This window comes from Tamandua tetradactyla, chromosome 20 (genome assembly GCF_023851605.1).
Source record: "Tamandua tetradactyla isolate mTamTet1 chromosome 20, mTamTet1.pri, whole genome shotgun sequence".
NCBI classification, from domain to species: Eukaryota; Metazoa; Chordata; class Mammalia; order Pilosa; family Myrmecophagidae; genus Tamandua; species Tamandua tetradactyla.
The window spans coordinates 21,928,293-21,945,138 of record NC_135346.1 but is presented as its reverse complement, the minus strand read 5'-3'; the positions used below and the strand labels follow the sequence as shown (position 1 = coordinate 21,945,138).

The following is a 16,846-nucleotide window of genomic DNA, read 5'->3' as shown; positions in this document are numbered from 1 at the left end:
TACTAAATTAGGGGCTGGAAGGAACAGCCGATAGATATGCTGGGGCTTGGTTTCAGGAAGCCGTTGGACATGAGCTCTCCCAAAATCTCCTAGTAAATGGGCTGCCTTATCCTGATGTGATGCTCTCAGCCACCCAAGGTTTACAGGGCCTCCGGGAGGAGTGAAGTGCTTCAGACCTAAGGGTTCTGGCTTCCCGGTCCTCCACACATCCCATCCCTCGGGAGAGGAGTGGGGCCTTTTTAAGTGATTCGCTAACTCAGAATGGGGAAGTAGGGGGAAATGGAGGAATTGGGGATTCTTGCCAGAACCATGATCAAATACCCGGGATGGGGTGGGGGTGGGGGACATAGGAGTTACTTGAATAGTGGCATTATTACATCAGGAGAAAACGAGCCAATCATTTCTTTGCCTATTCACTAAATTTGCATGCTATGAATCTATTGGTCAGAATGTAATGAGTCAGGAGGCAGGGATGCAGGTGGGCAGAGGACCAGCTTGGTCTGGAGAGTGTCCCCAAGTGGCCCCCATCCCCAGCCAGGGTAGGGGCAAGACGGCCCGCTCCCCCCTTACCCCACCCCCACAGGATTTAAAGTTCGGTTTGGAGACTGAAACGGGACATGCCTAGGACAGAGAATCTCTCCTGGGGCTAATAGCCTAAAGGCCAGAGGTAGGAAAAGTTGACAGGTGGGGGTTTGGGGAGGGTTGTGTTTTTTGCAAATCTACCAGTCAGAGCTGGCAGCACTGCATACCGGCTTTTGCTGAAGCTGTGGCTGCTTCTTGGACCAGACTTTTCCCGTCTGCCCATCCAAGTCCTACGTTTACTTTCTGCCACTATAAACGCCATTGCGGTTAAGAGCAGAGGCTCTGGAGTCTCTTCTTAACTCCTGTTTGAAAACCCACTCTGCCTCTTAATACATGTTGAAAATTTAGGCAAGTGGCTCAGCCGTCCTGAGTCAGGCTTAGTCTTCCCATCTGTAAATGGGATGATAATAGCAATCACACACAGAGACATGGGGAAGATTGAGTGAGAAAACCCATTGAAAAAGTGCCTAACATATAGTAAATGCTCATTGTGGTTGTTATTTTTAACACTATTCCAATAAGCTGACCCAGATCTCCTGAACAGGGAATTAATCCCCCACCCCCACACCCAACCTATACTCTGGAATCAGGCTTCTATCTCTAAGGTTTTCACCTAAAGCATTTTTCACCATCTGCCCTGAATCAGTTATGTATGAGTCTGGCAGTCCCTGGTCATGCCTCACACTTAGTAGGTATTCAGTAAATCAATAAATATTTGTTTAAAAGTTGCCCAACCAAATTCCTAAATTTAGTGGTAAAATACCACTAAATTCTAATCTCTCTGCTGTGACTCCCAGATAATGCCTGCTTCAGATTCTCCCCGTAGACCATGGGAGGTGAGTGGGTGGGGGTCCTGGGAGTGGGGGGAGGTGGGAAGCAGATGGAGCCTCTGAGGGGCTTTGCTGCTTCCAGGTCACATGAATCGATCTCTTTAGGTTGCCCCTCCCATAGGGCACTAAAAAGTCCACCCTCAACTTTGATTAACCAACAGCTGACCTCAGACATATCTGCTTGTCCAGGTCCTCATCCAGCCGGAGGAAATCGGAACTGTTAGCTGGACTGGCACAAGGAACTGACAGTCCATGGCTCTGGACGGTCTAGGAGGCCCCTCAAAAGTTGGTGTATGTAGGCAGGGAGGTCTCATACATGCACTTACCCATTAATATATATGTTTTTGTGGAAATGCTGGTCCTTTTATCTTGGCATACATTCAGCAATTCATTCATGTGTTCGTTTATTGAGGACTTACTATGTGCTAGTAATAAGCCAAATCCTATGAGGCAGTAATGACCAAGGAAGACAGACAATATTCCTGCCCAAACAGAACTTCTTCTCTAGTGGAGGAGAGCGCAACGGTAAACACACAAATAAATGAATAATTTAATTTCAGATTGTGAAAGTGATATAAAAAAACACCACCACCACAAAAATCCTTCCTACAGGAATATTGGAGTAGGGGGTGATAGCAGATGTAGAAAGAGCTCTTTCAGGCCGGCTGGTTTGGTCAAAGACCTGAAACGGATGAGAATAAACCAGCCTCAGAAAAAAGTGCAAGGGCTCAGAGGAACTGCACTGGGACCAGGAACTCTAGGGATCTGTGCCTTTTTGGGGCAAATGTCAACATGCCATTATTGCCCTTATGCATTTGTGTCTTTCCCTGAATAAAACGAGCACCCTCCTGTCACAGGACCTTTGCACAGTCTGTCCTCTTAGCCTAAAGTATTCTTCCTCCATCTTCTCTAGTTAAATCCAACTCCCTTTAGCTCTCAGGGAAGCCTAGGGTGGGCCACCCCCTCCCCTTCACACCAGATCATTTTCCTTTGTTAGATGCTTTCAAATTATCAAGTTCCTTTAGGCAGATCCCTTATCTCATTTAGTAATTATGCATTAATTCCTTTGTTTATTTGATTAACATCTGACTTCCCCACCAGAACACAAGCCTCCGGAAAGCTGGGATTTTGTCTGTATCCCTCCCTCTCAGCACAGTTCCTGGTACCAACAAATAAATACTTGTTGAATATCGCTGTGGGTGCTGGAGTTAGCTCTGGGCCCAATGGCTCAGCACCCCCAATCCCACATTGGGTAGCATGGAAGGGATAAGGTGGGGAAGGGACTCAAACCACTGGCTAGTGGGGCCTGGGAGAAGAGTTTGGGATGTCCAGCCCAGGAGAAAGGCTTCAGGGGATGATAGTCTTCCAGGGGGCCTGACCTGTGCCAGAGGAAGGACCAGCGGACCTGGAGGCAGGAGACCGGGCTGGTCACAGGGAGGCAGGGAGCCTCCTTCTGGGTAAGATCTTCTAATAATGAGAACTTTGAGGGATGGAGCACGTGCCTCATGAAGTCTGAGCTGCCCGTCCTTGGAGGTCTGTCAGAAGAGACCGCGGGGCCCCTGGAAATCTTGGTTCCAGGGCTGAGGTATTGTGATTAGGGGGTCCCCAAGAGGATCAGGACCCCAGGCCCACCTCAGGTCAGTCTTCTCAGATGTATAATGGGGCCCCAGGCTCCCAAGGGCAACTGCAGGGCAGGATCCAATCTGGACTCTCGGTGGCCACTCCTCCCCCTCCTCCTAGCCTTTCCCTGCAAGGGCTGGGGAAGGAGGGGAGGGGGGGAGAGGAGGAGGGGAGGCTCTTGTGTACTACTTAAGTGGCTCCCCAGCTGGAGCAAACTGTGCATATTTTAAGCTGAGTTTACAGACAATGGATCTTTCTAGGACTTGCAGGGGAAGGAAGCTGAAATTCAGGACCATTCTGTGAATTCCCAAGTTCTTTGTGTCCATTGTGTGGGGAACAATGCTGTTTGTTCAGCACAAGCACTCAAGGTGGGGGCTGGGGGGGGTGAGAGTCTTGGAGTCTTGGAGTCTCGCGGCTGCTCAGGGATGGGAGACCTTTTCAGGAGAGGCAGGAAGCTGGAGAGGCTGAGAGTAGAACACTGGGAAGAGGGAAAGCCGCAAGTCTGGTTGCGTGAGGCCACCCTGAGGAAAGGATCTCTTTCCCTCCACCCCTCCCCACCTTTCCCTGGGGATTCTAAGCCTCAGAAGCTTTTGACCTTGACTTGTCATCCAAAGCCTGCATATTATGGGAGGCGGAACAGAGCTGTCCCATCCACCACAAAGGTAACCTTGGACCAGTCGCTTCCTGCTGAGACCTTGCTTCTTGCTGGCCTAAGATGGTCTCTCACAGCTTGGATCTCTGTCAGCTTGGGTGTGGCTTGGTCCAAAGCTGGTCCCCCCTCCCCTACCTCACCCCCAGTCTCACCAAACCTTAGCCCCTCCCTCCCTGATCCCCAGCCTCTGTCCCAGAGAGATGCACCGTCCTGGTCACTGGTGGAGGCTGTGAATCCACAGAGTGAAGGCAGAATGAGAGATGTGGCCCCAGCTTAGGTCTTAGAACTTCAAGAATTTCCCCACTTACTGAGGACCTAAGCAACTGCTGAACTCTGTGCATATATTCTCCCATATTGCCTGGATACAAAGCCCTGCTTTCCCACTAGCTGAGTCTTCTTAACCCCTCTGAGCCTCAGTTTCCCTTTTGTAGAAGAGATGTGACAGTAATATCTACCTCCATGGGCTATTATGAGGCTTAAATTCGACCTCTAAAGCAATGTCTGGGAGGGGCCTAGGACTCAATATATAATTCATTTCTTGATTTTTCACTAAGGAAATTGAGACTCAGAGATAGTAGGTATTTTACCTAGCATCACAGAGAATAATTTAGGGTATTAGAGTTCAAACTCGGGCTGACTGATTCTGGACATGAGCAGCTGACCCTCACTCTGGCCGCCTGCAGAGTTCGGACTGATGCCCACCCCCAGCCCCTCCTGACTTCCCAACAGCTCCTGTCAACTCCCACTCCTCGCCGAGCTTCCTTCCTTCCGAGTGGGGTCGCCTGCTCGCCCAGGGCCCGGGGCCGACACTCTCCTGTAGCCCTTGTCACAATCCTGCTGTATATCGGAGGCCTGTCCCTACAGCTGCCCAGGCAAGGCAGATAGCACTTTCTATGTAGGGGGCGTCAGGGTCAGCGCCACCCTAGTGCTCGGGGTGGAGTTCCCAGGCAGAGCCGCTGCGCCTGGCCTCTGAGCCGCAGCTTGGCTGGTGCTGGGGAGAGAACCTGAACCTGGAGGCCCTGTTGTGCTTTGGAGCTGGCGGCCCCTCTGGGAGCCTATTTGACCCTTAAATCTTCAGAGATGGAGCTGGGAGAGACACAGGTCCGTAAGCCCAGGCAAAACCAGGAAGGAGGCAGCAGAGGCCTGGGCTGGGGTGGGGGCTGGGGGGTGCGGGAGGCTGTTGCCCACAGGATGAGAGGAGGGGCACTGAGTCATGGCTCCTTCCCATCCCTGCCTCACTCCTCCCTTCACCCTGGTCCAGCCTCATCCACCCCCACGCTTCCCACCCATCTCTCTCTCTGGTCCTTGGATCTCTACTGAACAAGAAAAGGGAGAAAGAGGATGGGGGAGAGAGAGAAAGAACTGGGGTGCAGGGGCGTCCACTCTGTTTGGCGCTAAACATTTCTTGCTCTATGAATGAAGGTGGTGTGGGTTTAAGGTGGAGGAGGCAGGGAAGGAGGAAGCACTGGGTAGGGCAGCCTGCGATGGGGTTGCCATGGGAACAGCAGCCTGTCAGGAGCCCTGTCTTCAAAGCCGAGGTGCGCGTGTTACAGGTTCCTGGGGGAGGCGGGTGGTGTGTGTGCATCTGGGGTGGGAGAGCAGTTCTGATGGGAGCCCCCTGGGACTTCAGCTCCTGGATTCCAGATCAAAACCCCAACCTGAGAGGGAAGCAGCATCGTGGGATGCTTCCTGGCAGACTCCCCTCGGCCTCAAACCCTCCCTAGCTGAGTGTAAAGCGGGGGTGGGGGAGGCTGCGATGGAAATCCTCTGCCAACACTAACCTCTTACATTCAAGTGGGGCCAGAGGGAAAAGCGCCCTTACTGGGTGGGGAAGGCTTGAGGGAATAGGGGGTTTGCTCCCTCCCTTAGGCCTGGATTAGGGTCGGGTCCGGCACTGACACGGTCTCCGAGGCCTCCCCAGGTGTGCCGCGGAGCCTGGGAATGCGGCTCTCGGAGACAAGCCCGGTGGGCCAGGAGAGAGACCTCCCCTGCACCGTCACTCCCCCTGCCCGGACCGTGACACCCAGGCCCTCTGGCCACTAGGGGGGGGCCGGGGCCCAGCATCCAAGGTGGCCCCGTGCGAGGTGAGGCTGGGGTGGGGCCTCACTGGCACTTAGCTTGTGTGGGGTCAGTTCAGCTCACTCGGGTCCCAGCTAAGTCCGAGGGCTTTTGGAAAACACACCCCCGATGGGGCACTCAGCACGCGGGCGCTGCCAGTTCAGGCTCAGACTTCTTGGGCTCAATGCCCGGATGCACGGATCAGGCCAGGGAACCCCAACCAGAGACCACCGACCAATTCAAAGCAGCTCCTAAGCCCCCACCTCTGGCCAACACTGTGCTGGGCACTGCAAGCGATTCTGAATCGGGGGGGGGGGGGGGGGGGGGGGGTGCTTCCGCAGAGCGCGGAGGCAGTTAGAAACCCGGGCACTGGATTGTGAAAACCTGGGTCTGAATCCTCATTTTGCTATTTCTAACTGGGTGACCTTGGGTAAGATGCTTCGTTCAAGCCTCAGTTTCCACATCTGCAGAATGGTGATGATAATATTAGTAGCCAGCTCATGGAGTTATGGGGAGGAGTAAATGCAAAAAGGCGCCTAAAGCTTTTAGTGCAGCGTCTGGCTGTGTAGTGACTATTGTTATTAGGGAGAGCCGTGATAAGTGCTGGTATGGAGGTAAGAACAAAGTCACAAGGGATTATGGAGGAAAGGAAAAAAAAAACAACAATCTGACTCAGAGAATCAGGAGGGCTTCTTGGATGCCGTGCATCAAGAAACAATATGATGTCTCTGGCTGGAGAAGACGCAAAAGGGTATACCAGGTAGAAGAAATTTCAGGGAAGAAAGGCGTTTAGGGCCCTTGCTTTATTTTTTATCTAATCCTCACAGCATAAATTGTCAGCCCAGGCCCTCTCTTTCTTACATCCTTATTTCCAGAGGCTCTCCCACCCACCAGAAATCCTGCTCTAGGCTCTCTCCTCCCACTCCTCCTCTTCCTTTTTCTCCCATCCCCACTTCTTTCCTGATCCTGCTGTCCCTTCCTCCTTCCCTGTAAGGAAGCCAGCCCAGAGAGAGCAAGAGACACCAATGGTGACCGCTGCCCGGGGAAGGCTTGGGCAGTGGTTCTCAGTACCCCCTCACCTCCCCACTATGGGACATTGGGCAATGTCTGAAAACATTTTTGGTGGTCACAACTTGGTGTGGTGGTAGGGAGCTTCTAATAGATGGAGGGGTCAGTGATGCTGCTAAACATGCTATGATGCACAGGACAGACCTCCACAACAATTATCTGGTCCAGAATGTCGTTACTGCTGAGACTGAGTAACCCTGGCTTAGATGGAGAACTGCAGTTAGGGAGAAACTCATTCCCCTGTCAGGCTCTGCTGCCCTACCTCCAAATCCTGAGCTCAAGAGTCTCTGATCCCCCTCCCGGTCTCTGCCCATCTCCTAGTGCAGTCCTCAGTGTCCCCTGGCCTCGCACCGCTTGCACTGCCCTCCCCACGCCCCTTCCCAGGTCTGGTCCCCCTCTTTATCCTCGGCCTGGGCAGGGGCTGCAGGCGGGAGTCAGCCTGCAGGCTGCACGAGGCTTCCGAGACCCAGCTGCCTGCTGCACTCGGTGCTTTCTGCCCACTGATTGGCCGAGGCTGCTGTTTCCATGGTGATCCTGGCAAAGCCCAGGCCCCCCCCACTCCCAACCCCACCAGAGGCCCTATTCAGTGGCGAGAGCAGCGACAGGCAGGTTAATAAAACAGGAGCCAGCCGCGTGAGGAGCCAGGCTGTGGGCTGAGGTCCCAGCGTGGTGGCCCACTCAGAGGAGAGAGGGAGGGATGGAGGAGCAAAGAGCCAGGTGCTTCTTTGCTGCCCAGCCAGCGCCCTCCCCACTCCAGCCAACAGCGGGAGCTCGCTGCGGGACCTGGGGCTGCCCCAGCCCAGGGGGATCTGGGGGTTCAACTCTCAAGTGCACCTTCACACGGTGGTCTCTGTGGGGAATGTCCCCTCCCCCATCAGGGCCACTGGACTCTGGAGCTGGAATGAGAGGAGTCCCGGCATTGGCGATCGGAGGGAATAGAGATGGGGTAAAGGAGAGAAATGGAAAAATGAGAGATTGGTGTGGGAATCAGGAGACTGAGGTGAGATGGGGGTGAAGGGTGAGTGGGTTCGAGGTTGGGCATGGAGGAAAAGATGAAGAGAGAGAAGGAATGAGTTCGATGAGATGGATGATGGGGTGGGTCTGGGGGTCCCTGGGATGGATGATAGGGAGGGGCTGGTGGAGCGTGCAAGGCAGAGATAGGGATGAGGTTGAAGATGGAAGGTGAAGGTGAGAAATTAGGATGGAAGCTGAGATTGAGATGAGAAAGAGTCGTCGGGTGGGAGGGGAGATGGTGAGGCAGTGAGGAAGAGTGAGATTGGGTGTCTCTAGTAGATAGTCATGGCCTCTAACCTGCCCACCACTTATCCTCAGCACAGGACCTGGCTCAGTTAGGTGTTCAGTTATGAGGCGCTTGTCACATAGTAGGTGCTCAATACATGCTTGTGAAATGAATGAATGGGGTGGAAACCGGTGGGTGGCGGATGCTGGGAACAAGCTCACTCTAGTATCAATTAACACAGCAACACCAATGCCTCACCCCAGCCCCATATGAACACTGAGTGCTTATTGTGTGCTCTGTGCCAAGCTCTTGCATGGATTGTTTCATTCAGGTCTCCCAACAATCCTTTGCAATGGGTGCTGCTACCATTTGACAAGAGGTTCAGAGAGGTTGAGTAACTAGTCCAAAGTCACACAGCTCTGAATCCTGCCTCAGATATAGTGGACACAGGGTCAGCTTCTCTTTGTGGAGTATTTGGGACCAGAGACCTGAATTATGCAGATTGGCAGCAAGGGAGGGCAGAGAGTTCTGTGCACAGCGACTCAAGAGTCTGGCTGTGATGCTGAGCTGGGGGTCAGGCCCCTGGATTGCTCATTCACTTAGTCCATGACTCAGTTTTCCCAGCTGGTAGAGATGCTGGTTTGCTGTGGCCTGGCACCACGTTGCAGTCATAGCCCCACGTGGTGGACACAAACCCTATAGCAGTTCCCACAGCATGATCCCTGACGTCACCTAACTAGCTGTTTGAGACAAATGGGGGAGCCCCCGAACTGGCACCCCAGGATCTGGAGTTGAAAAGGCTTTGGAATAAAATGGATTAACTTGGCTCTGCCACCTGCGTTATGGCCTTGAACAGATGACTTAACTTCCCCGAGCCTCAGTTTCCCCATCTATGAAATGGAGAAAGCAATACCTCCTAGGGTGGTGATGTGGATTAAAATGAGACGACAGCTGTGAAATGCCTGGCACAGGGTGAGTTCTCAGTAAAAGCCTGCCTTCTCCGTGTCTGTATTGTCATCGCTTCCAGAGAATTCAGTGTGAGAGTGGAAATTGAATTTCATAGGCCTGGAAAAAGAGGTGGCATGGGTAAGCAGCACCTGGTGAGGACAGACAGGGAGTCGATGGAGCCAGGCTAAAGGAATGAGGGGGAATTCCACCCCATCGCACCCACACGCACTCCACGGCCTTCTCCCCATCCCGAGCGAGGGAAGGCCACAGAGAGAGAGGCTGAGCCTTGGAACAAGAGCGCCGAGCCTGGCAGGCCCACCGCCCCGGCCTGCTGCCCCTCCAACCTGTCTGCGGCCACTTGCCTCTGGGAGGGCACAGCCGCTAGGAGCCCAGGCCTGGGAGGGCAGAGGTGGCTGCAGCAACCTGAGAACTCGATAAACCATTAATTCTTAATACACGACAGGCTGTGCATTATTTAACAATAATGATACTTTCTGTTCCATTATAGATTAAAACACCGGCCTCTTCTTATTAATCCCACATTTCAAAAGCTTGTAAATCCTGCACAGCCAGAGGAGATAAAAGCCGGCTCATCCGCATCCCAGGGCTGACATGCTCACACTGACATGCCAGCTCAGCGGCCAGGTCTGTGTGTGCACACGCATGTGACCACTGGCCCACCTAGAGCCTGGTTTCACAGACAGGAGTGCAGCTGCAGGTGTGGGGCTGCCCTACCTCTGCCCGCCCACTTGCCTGTCTCTGAATCTCCTCTCCATCTCTCATTTTTGTTTCTCTCTTTCAGCGTTTTTTTGCCTGATTTTTTTGTTTTTCCATTCCTTTCTGTTTATCTGGGCTTTTTTCTGTCTGTCTTACTCCTTCTACTGTCTTTATATCTCCCTATCTCTGCTGCTTCTGTCTCATCTCTCTCCTTTCTCACCGTGTACTCTCTCTTTCACACACGCACACACACACACACCACCCTGCCTCTCCTTCTTTTGCCTTCCCACCACTCAGCTAAACAGACCCACAATACACACAGCCTCTAATCCCTAAGTGGTCTCTGCCTAAGGAGGAGCACAGAAAACAAGCATGGGGGCGGCAAGCCGGGGCTTCTGAGCCAGCCCTCTGGATATACTCCAAGAGCTGTGCAGGAGGCATCCAGTGCATGGTCCGCTGATGCTCAGAGCTCCTCTGTGTCACCTCCAGGATCTGTCTACATAACCCCCAGGGACGGGGAACTCACTATCTTTGAAGGCAGCCTCTCTCATCACTGCAGAGAGCTTCTCAGTATTCAAGAGCTGCTTCGGTGGAGCCCGTGTTCCTTTCCAGACTCCTTCTGGCATGTGGCAGGTCTTTGGGAATCTGAGGGTTGCCATTCCAGGCCCTGAGGCCCCTGGTCTCACCAGCTGAACACCCCTGTCCTCCCCTGAGGTCTCAGGTGTCGTGCATTGAGTCCTTTTTCCATCCGGGTTCCCCTGGTCTATGCCACCAGGGGATGTCAGGAAACTAGTAAGGTGGTTCCGAAGCTGTGATGCCTTCCTGCGGTGTGGCCAGAGCAGAAGTTAGCTTCACCTTCGGGATCAGAAACTATAGCTGAAGGTTTGGAAAGAAAATTCACTCTGACCTTGAATGGCCCTCCCAAGGTCATTGAAAAAAATAATGTAATGGCAGAATCTGTCATCATTTACTGAACTTTTACTACATGCCAGGCAACCTGTTAGACTCTTTACATCCATTTTCTAGTTCAATCCTATGAGATTTATTCCATTATTATACCCATTTTACAGATGAGGAGACAGATTTGGAGTGATTGTGTCGACTTGGCCAAGACCACACAGCTAACTCGGTGGGTGAACTCGGCACCGCCTGACTCCGGAACCCTCGCTGCTGACCTCAGGACGCTCTCCCTGCCATTTAGCACTGAAGTGTCTTTCTGGCCAACTGGGTCCGAAAAGTCAGAGGGACTAGTGTCCCTGAAGCTAAACGCTCTCTCCGGGATAGAATTAAAGATGCCCCCCCGGGTAGGATCTCCAGGCCACGGGGCAGACCAGATGGAGGCTCTGGCAGCTCAGTTGCCCTCACTGGACGTTTCTTTAGGTCAGGGAGGAGGCGGTGCCTGACATTTGCTGGGCCTGCCCACCTGCCGGGCTGGTGTCCCCTTCCAGCCTCACCATGACCCTGGCCAGTGGGGTCAGTGCGTTCGCCCCATTTTAAAGAGGGGCAAACTGGGGCTCAGAGCCTGACCATGATGCTTCTCAGGAGGGGTGAGTGAGTGAGTGTGTGTGTGTGTGTGTGTGTGTGTGTGTGTGTGTGTGTGTGTGTGTAGGGAGTAAATGGCAGAGAAAGAAACCAGACTTGGGGAGGGGAGGGAAGCAGCTTTATTCTCTTTTGAAATGCACGGATGGGAAATTTAACTTGATCCCTTGTGGCTTCTGGGCCAATCCCCGTGTGAAGTTGGATCACTTTTGTAAAGGAAAATTTTATCCATTTTCTGGTTTTTATGGGGCTTCCTCAATGAGCAAAACCTCTCCTGTTGGTGCTTAGAGAGGATTTCTCTGCGTGGCCCGCAGTGATGCCGTGTAATCTCCCAAAAAATATGGTACTAATATTCGCCGGGTTAGGGTTAGTTATTTTTATGTCTTTGTCATTTTGTTTCTTGGCAGCTCTTTCTGCTGCCTGGAAAGGACGCGGTGGACACTCTATTTCCAGAGCCATATTTTTTAATTTGATCAAAGCAAATTTCACTCGTTCTCTGTATAAATTATTTAACTCATTTCTTTTAGGTTAAATGCCTCAATAGGAAGATAGAAAGTCTTTCCATCACATTTTCTTCCAGGATTTTAATCAGCTCCTCTAGATGGTATGAGCTTCATTCGCAGTCTTCCATCCTTCTCTGTCCTGAAGTCTCTCTCCTCTCCCTCTCTCCCCATCTGCTCTTCTCCATCTTCTAGCCGCCCCCCCCTCTGAGGTCCTATAGCCCCGTCCCAGCTTCCATTCCCCAATGCCTCTGGGTGGGAAGGGGCTGGGGGGAACGGGGGCTGAACTTGCAGGGCCCTGCTAGCATGCCCTGAACCTGTCCAGGTAGAAGAAGACACCAAAAGCCGTCCTGCCTTCCTTCCACTATGGCTCACGGTTTGGCCAGCAGAGTGGGGGCTAAATTCCAGGTCCTGCTTGCCCCCCTCGGCCTGGTCTCTTTGTAACATGTCCATAAGTTGCTGCTCCAGCCTCTTGTAAGACCGTGTCCTCCTCACCCTCCTCTCCCTCCAGGGCTGCCATCTCTTGCTGGATTTCAATGTAAGAGTCCCTCTTCCCAAATTCCGCAGCTATGTCTCCTAGGGAACACCTCCTGTCCTACTCAATCCATTGCCCCCCATCCTGAGCCAGCTCCCTCGGTGCCTTAGTTCACTCCTGCAGTCCCCTCCCCTCGGGTCAGAGGCCCCTACTCTGATAATGGTGCAGGGCTGGGGGAAACTGAGGCAGAGGTGTGGGGGCTGAGAAGTGGTGCTGCAGAGAAGCCCCCCTCCAAGAGGCTCTGCCAGGGTCCCAGGCCCCCTGGCTGCAGCCCCATCCCCGGCCCCAGGCACTGCCAAGAGGAGCAGCTTCTAGCGGAACAAGCTCATGACCCCGTGAACACGCTTGCTTCCCTCACATCACATTGTTTCAGCCAAGAACAAGTCTCCAGTGGGAATTCCCTTTCCTCTTACTTTTAAAATATACAGTAATTAACAAACTAATGCTATTAACTGCGACAACGAGGAAATTACAATAAAATCGCTGCAGAGTGCGCGAGCGGTGGGGCTGGGGCCGGTGGGTCTCGGCTCAGTCTGGGAGGGTGGGACCTGGTCCGGGCCCAGCTGTCCCCATCTCAGCCGCTGTGGGGTCTTCTCAGGCAGGGAGACTTCTGCAGGGGCTCGTGAATCCTCAGCAGGTCAAGCCGGAGCTCAGGCACAGCTGCTCCATTTCCTGCGCAGGAAGAGTCAAGATCCCGGCCATTCTTCCAGCCCCGGAGCTTTGCTCAAAAGAGCTCCTTGAATAATAGGGCTGTGGCTTGCTGCTGACCTGGGCACGTCTGCAAGGACAGGGCCCCTGCCCCAGAGTGGGCCCAATGGCTTCCCTTCAGGGTTACCAAGACTTCCAAGGGATGGAGCTCAAAGAAAGCCTGGGGGGTGGGCTGCTGCCTTCTCTCCCTGAGACTTCTGTACCGTGACCTCCTGGTCTGGCCATGCGGAAGCTTGTCCTTCTGTCTGTCTTCCTTCCAACACAGTCAGGCCAAGAGTTTCCTCTCAAGAGAGATTTTGCTCAGAAAAGATTCCAGGAAGGAGTGAGTTTGTTGTTGTCTTATTGTCTGGAAGTCTGTTTCCAGTCTAACTTGAGTCCTTCATGCTGCAGCCCAGTGTAATTGCCTCTGGTAAGTTCCCAGCAAGCCCTGCCCAGCCCCACCTTCCCTTCCCAGTTTTTACAACCTGCCCGCATGAGCATGAGGCAACCACAGTCACCAGACATAGCAACATGTTCTCATTCTCCCTCTCTAGACCTTGTCTCCCAGAGACCACTCATCCCCTTGCATACCAAGAAAATGTCTGCTCAGAATTTTTAGAAATTCTATTAAGAAACCCGCAAAGAAGTGTATGCATTTCTCCATTTCATAGATGTGGAAACCGAAGCCCAGAGAGGTTAGCCGACTTGTTTGAGATCACACAGCAAGAAGCAGCATCAGGACTTGAACTCTGGGCTATGTTTTACCATGTCTCTACCTTCCTTGTGTTTTCTTGACTCTTAAGGGAGTGGATATTTGCAGGGAGAAGAGATAAATCCAAGTTCCCTCTCTCTCCAGTTCTTTGTCAGCATACCTCCTGAGAAGGTAAATCTACAAACAAAGAAGATGACATCTCAATTTTTCTTTTGCAAGAGCATTATGAATTGGGAGCTATCATTGTGCAGATACTACACACGGGGAAACCAAGGCTTGGAGAAGCGCGGGGACTATGCCCAGGTCACATGGCTGGTGGTGACAGAGCCAGAACTTAAGCCCAGTTCAGTCTGGCGTGAGAGCTCATACCTGCCCTTAGCACCTGCCTGAAGAGTGAGATACAGTCTGACTTGAAGTCGGCAGCAGTGAGTCCAGCCAGGGTGGGTGGCGAGTCCTAGAGCCTCATTAGGAGAGAAGCTGCCACATGTGTCAAAAACCCCAACCGCCCTGCCAGCCCCACTTGCGCTTCCAGCGCAGCGTAAACAACTCACTAATTCACCAAACTCGATCACGTTACGGTGATGGATTTCCCATCATTACTCCTGAGTGAGTGACAACCTGCTCAGACACTTGCCTTCCCCGCTGCCTGTGGAGAGTTTCGGAAATCAGAATGCTTTGCTCCCCAGGTTGATTTCAACTTGTCCTAAAGTCATTTTAATTGGTGAAGTGTCGGATGCCATTTCGGTGAATTTCCGAGGACCATTCCGCCAGCACTGGGCTGGGGGTGGGTGGAGGGCGTGGGCTCGATTGCCACCCTGGCCCTCGGGTGGCACCTTCCCCTCCCCTGATTGGTCAGGAGCCTGCACTCCGCGCTCTATTTTCGTGCTTCTTGCTGAGGTTCCTACCGCTGGTTCCTGAGGATAACAAGATTCATTTTCTCAATGGCTCTGACAGATAGGATTGTTATTGTTATTACACTCATATACCACCTTTCCTCCAAGGAGCTTAAGGCGCTTTACAAATTTGAAAATTATCTAATAATCTTCCAGCAACCCTGAGAGAGGGGGAGAAGCGGCAGTTAGAGGCTGTGCAGTACAGCCCGAGAACCCCGCACCTGCACCCCCGCAGTCAGGGAGGGGGGCACCCGGGGCTGGAGGCCTCCCTGGGGTCCGGCTCACCCTGTGGAAGGGGGAAGGGGAAGATGCCTGCGTGGGGGGAGGGCGAGAGAGGAAGGGAAGAAGGAAGGAAGAGAGGGAGGGAGACCCAGCTCCAAAGGACAAAATCCAATGGGAGGGAGCTGAGGCAAGGAAAGTTTTCTTTAAAGACACAAGAAATGAGAGGAAGCAGGAGGCTCCCGGGGGCTTGCTGGTAAGAGAGCTGAAGTTCAAAATGGAAATCTACCAAAGCAGCAGTGAGGCCGGTTGCAAAGGACATGGCTCAGGCTGGGAAATAGTGTGAGAACATGGGCGCACGTATAAAGAGAGCTCAAACCGCAGATGTAGGTGCTTCTTTTATCTAGGTGGGGGTGGGAAGCCTCTGTGGACCTCTCTTTTTTTTTTCACCTGTGAGCTGAGAGGTAAGGCACGGGGTCTTTGTCAGCCTGACATCCTATGATTCCGTCTTCCTTTAAATTTCATCTTGCCACTGGTGGCCACAGTAACAGCAGCACCTTTACTAAGCGTGAAGGGAAAGCTACTATCAAAACGACAAAAGGGCTCGACGGCATCGCCCTTATTTTCTTGAGAAGGCAGCGGGCAGACCCCACCTTTCTGGGGGCTGCCTTTGGGGACTGGGTTCATGACGGCTCCAGCAGGAGCCTTTTGGGGACCAAGTAGAGCGTTGTGGTTAAGAGGCAGGCTCTGAGAGCAGGCAGACGTGGTGACCTTGGGCAGCTCCGAGCCTCGGTTTCCTCATCTGGGATAACGATAGTGGCCATGCTTGGTGGATGCTGGGAGGCTGAACCAAGATGCAGTGGGTAAAGTTCCCGCACAGTCAGCCACCAAAATGGTAAGATGAGCCAGGCTCGTGGCATGGCTACCCTTCCCTTGAGCTTCTTCTCAACTCCCATGCTCCCTCCAGGGCTGGGAAAGGCCAGGCCAGAGAGCAGGCTGGGGATTGGGGTGGGAAGGGTGCGGCAGGGTCTGGAGACCAGACAGGATGGGTCTTTGACACATCTACTCTCCATCCTTTTCCCTGCCAGACCCTGGCTCCTACCCTAACCCCCTTCACTGCTCTTTCTCCACTGCCCTTCTTGTCCCCTGCAGCCTTAACTGGTGCTGGAGCTGCGGGCGGCTGCATTCCCCTCCTGCCCCCCAGCCGGGACCTCTCCTAGCATCTCCACCGGGGTTCTGATGAAGGCTGCCCCATCTGGGTCCAGCTCTGGCTGCTGGGTGAACCCAGCCTGGAGAGCCCAAAGGAGGGCATTGGGAGGCGGAAGGGATGCGGCAGGGCAGAGTCTGAGGAGGTTGGGCCAGACGGTCCCATCAGCAGGGTGAGCTGGAGAGAGGGCAGAGAAGCCCATGAGGATCGAGAGAGAAGCAGGTCCAGGCTCCCCCTATTGAAATGAGGCATAGAACATGCTCACTAGATGGGAGCTATTGCTAATAGATATTTTTAAATAACCGAGAAACTCTCAAACACCCAGCCGTCCATGATGCTATGCAGAGTAGAAGCACCTACTCTGTGCCAGGCCCTATGCGAGGGCTTGAGGTACAACAAATAGCAACAACAACAAAGAGACCTGGTCCTGCCCTCATGGAGCTTAGAGTTTAATAAGTGAGACAGACATTCGATAGGTAAACACAAATGAAGAGATGATTCTCAATGCAATTTATTTCACCGTGCAGTTAACATCTGGGAGAGAGAAACCGAGAGAGCCAACTCTGGATGGCTGGGCAGGGAAGAGTGCTTTGTGAAAGTGCTGGTTAAGATGCCATCTAAAGGCCTAGTGGGAACCAGCCAGGGGCAGGTTGTGCTGAGAGGACAGAGAGTTCAGTGGGAGTGGGCGTCCCGAGGTGGGAAAGGAGCCAGAGGCTGGTGTGGCTGAAGGACGGTCATTGAGGCTGGGGGCTGGCCAAAGGAAAAGCCAACAAGAGAAAAGCAGGCCATGCAGGGCCTTGGAAGGAGGTGGGATTTGTAACGCCTAGATGCAGTGGGAC

The 16,846-nt window shown here is 53.1% G+C and overlaps 1 long non-coding RNA gene across 2 annotated transcripts; it reads left to right on the top strand.

Annotated features, from left to right (window-relative positions):
• Positions 1-270: 270 nt before the first annotated feature.
• On the top strand, positions 271-14,597 carry LOC143664482 (uncharacterized). 2 transcript variants are annotated; one of them, XR_013166437.1, is made up of 5 exons: positions 271-667; positions 10,786-10,844; positions 11,782-11,858; positions 13,263-13,406; positions 13,648-14,597. It is a non-coding gene; the product is annotated as an uncharacterized LOC143664482 (long non-coding RNA). The 2 variants fall into 2 exon arrangements; XR_013166438.1 differs by having other exon boundaries at positions 13,531-14,597.
• The last annotated feature ends 2,249 nt before the right edge of the window (positions 14,598-16,846 follow it).